Genomic DNA, 3,583 nt, shown 5'->3' on the forward strand with positions numbered 1-3,583 from the left:
CCTGGAATTAACTAAGCTCCCTTTTCCCCCCACCCCCACCCCCACCCCGCAGCCTGGGAAGGTCTCGGGACACCAGGTCCAGGCCCTTGACTCTGGGCCGGCTACTTCCCCAGCCCTCGAGCCTCAGTGCCTCATCTGTAAGTTGTCAGGAGCCTGGTTCTCTTTTCCAGACAAATTTTCTCAAGACCCGAGCCTCCATGTGGCTGTTCCAGCCAGGACAGGCTGCCGGGGGTAATGTCTGAGCAGGAGGCTTTGCACCCTGTCTGCCGTGCTGTTTGGGGCTGGCTGGCCCACGGTGGGTGCCTGCTCTGGGGACTGCTGTGGCTAGCAGTGCTGGGCCGACAGTGGACAGTGCGTTAGGACCAGGGCTCCATCCAGTGGCCTGGTTGTGGGGTGGGAGGTGTTGGAGCTGAGTCGTGGGCGGCAGGCAGGAGGAGAGGGGACTTGAGGAGTAGCCAGGAAGTGACATGAAGGGCAGTCAGTGAGGGCAGTGTGGCCCAGCTGTGACCTACAAGATGGAGATCACTGAGCGGGAGGGAAAGACTTGGGCCCCAAGCAAGGAGCTCACCCCCAGCCTCTGGCTCCAAACACCCCCAGGAAACCCCCTGGCTAGTTCTCGGCCTAGGTCCATCTGGGCACTAGCTCGCACCCAATCCAGTCGGGCCTGCCTTCTGGAGTCTGAGGTTGGCTCAGGGCTGTGTGCACACACACCCAGCCAGCCCAGGGCCCCCCTGGGGACCCGGGCTGGCCTGGAACTGGCCGGGAGGGTAGGCAGCCGAGCTCAGAGGGGCCTGGGCAGGGATGGCCCGGGCTGTGGATGGCCCAGAGGATGGGCTCTGGGCCAGTGGGGACTGAAGGCCCCGAGCGTGGGACAGCTGCCTAAAGACATGGGAGATCCCGACAGGCAGACCCCTTGATACACTCCAGACGCTGGGTCTCTTAGTCTATGTGGGAGCCCCCCACTCTCTGCACTTAGAAACTACTCCAGAGCCGGGCCGGCCAGAGCTGGGGGACCTGAGAGACAAGCAAAGCCAAGGGTCCCCGCCATTCACTGAGGCCCAGAGGAGGACAGGTAAGCCAGGCTAAGCACCTAGGCCACTTTGGCCACAATTAGAAATAATAATAATGACCTAGGAACAATAAGTACAGGGAAGAAGGAAAAGCCCCACAATTGACAGTGGGGATCATTGTCCAAGGCTTCTTGGTATGACTGGGCTGTGGGATTGTATGACATGTGGATGGCGTGCCAATAAACCCGTGAATACAAGAAGAAAAACGCAGGCCCCGAGCCCCCTGGTACTCTCCGACAGCCCGCTCGCCTCCCAGGGGAGCCCCTGGCCATCACCTAGAGGCCTTCCCCCCCATCGGGTCCTCCTCACTAGTCCCCCAACACACACACCCAGGCAGGCTTTCTCCCTGAGCCTCCCACTCCCTCCGGGAAGAAAGCGGACCCGTGGCCACACTTGGTAGAAAAGGGAAACTGCGGAGAGAGTCGGGCCACTGCCCAGAGCCCTTCTCTGGCTTGCAGGTCCCTGCAGCCTGGGTGGAGGGGCCGCTTTGCAGGGCAGGGAGCGGGAGCGGGAGTCATGGCCAGGTTCAGAGCCACCCAGCGGCCAGAGCTCAGGAAGCCACAAGTCTCACGCTGCCTCCTGGGCTCCATAAGGGCCAGCAGGGGCCTAGGTGGCCCGGGTCAGGATCAGTGCCCAGGGCACAGGCCGAGCTGACCCAGCTGAAAGGGGTATGTGTGGGCAAGAGAGAGGCCAGGGCTCCAGCCAGGGGACCTGGGGAGGAAAGGTTGCTCAGACTCAAATGGCCATGGTCCCAGCCCCATCCCCACTCTAGACCCTAAGCCCCACCTCTCCGTTGTCCTCCAGCACCTTCTATGGGGCCATCTCTGGCCCTGCCCACTGGAGTGCTCTCACTGGGGGAGGGGTGGTTGAGGTCTAGATTGGTTGTACCCAGTGGCACTGAGAAGTCACCCAGGTGTCCCTGGGCCTGGCCAGGGGTCCCAGGGATGCACAAGACTAGACCCCGCTGTCAGGGAGCCCCCAGTCTGCTGAGAGAGGAGAGCGAGGCTGTATAACTTTTTGGTGGTTGGTGGGTTCGAACTACCAACCTTTCCATTGACAATGGAGTGCTTAACCACTGCACCACCAGCATGCCGTCCTCCTTTTAAAGATCATCTTACTGGGGGCTCTTATACAGCTTTTATAACAGCCCATACATCAGTTGTATCAAGCGGATTTGTACATATGTTGCCATCATTATTTTATAAACATGGACTTTCTATTTGAGCCCTTGTTATCAGCTCCTCTTTTTCCCCCTCCTTCCCCCCTCCCACCCTCATGACCCCTTGAGAAATTGTATATTATTATTTTCATATCTTACACCGACCACTGCCTCCCTTCCCCACAGTTTCTGTTGTTCGACCCCCTGGGGTGTGGGGAGTTCCCCCTTCCTCCCCTCCTCTCCCCCCTTACCTATCCTCCTGGTTTCACTACCCCCATTTCCGTTCCTGAAGGGTTGATCTGAACTGGATTCCGTGTGTCCTGAGTTCTCAACCGTACCAGCGTGCATGCTCGGTCTAGCCAGAACTGAAAGGCAGGATTGGGGTCACAATGGTGGGGGGTGAGGAAGCATCCTCCTTCTCTAAATGGGGCACGGAGTAGGGCGGCTCACCCTCATCCCCGCCAAGTTCCCCGTGCTGTCTGGGTACACTGTGACGGCCTCAGACATGGGGCAGGGCATTCAGGTGGGCAGGTGGGCAGACCTTGGCCACAGTGGGGGCCCAGAAATGGACGGATGTAGCAGCCCCCCTCCCCACCCAACGAGGGTCCCTGGGGCAGGCATCAGTGGGGAGCCAGCACTGCAGGGAGACACTAGAGAGCTAGAGGGGTGTGTGCAAATTGGATGCAAATGGCTACAGCTCTTCCTTGGTCCACTTGAGCAGGGGGTGAGGGTGAGGAGACCTGACCCTCAAATCCAGTGGACAGACAATCCTCTCCCCACCCTCAGTGGCTCCTGGGAGACGCAGTGGACAGACAGCACCCTCCCTGTCCCCCTCACGCCCCGTTCCCAACGGCTCCTGGGCAATAGGACCTGCACACACCACCGTCCAACGTTCCAAGCACGCCACTGTCTTTTCATCTCTGAATTCACCTTGATCCATGCGACCCTGGGGGGCCCTTCAGGCTCTCCCGGGCCAGCAGGGAGGGGGCGCTGTGCGGCCAGCTCTCCCTCGTCAGAGGCCTCAGAGCAGCCGTTCCCAAGTGGAACGACCCTTTCACAGGGGTGGTGCCCGGTTCATCACAGCCACAAATTGACAGTGATGAAGCAGCAACGAAACTCATGTGATGGTCGGGGGGTCACCACCCCATGAGGACCTGTATGAAAGGGTTGCGGCGTGAGGGGGGTTGAGAACCGGTGCTGTAGAACCAGCTTCTAGGCCTCGGAATGACCTGGGGGCCTGGCAGCTGCAGGGACTGCCTGAGCAGGTCTGGGCTCGGCCTGGGACTCGGCATCTCTGACCGGCCCTTACCTGGCCAGGGCAGGCCCAGGCCACGCTTGGAGCGGCCAGGCAAGG

Source organism: Echinops telfairi, unplaced genomic scaffold (genome assembly GCF_000313985.2).
Source record: "Echinops telfairi isolate 266 unplaced genomic scaffold, ASM31398v2 ScPeMD7_7458;HRSCAF=8496, whole genome shotgun sequence".
NCBI lineage: Eukaryota > Metazoa > Chordata > Mammalia > Afrosoricida > Tenrecidae > Echinops > Echinops telfairi.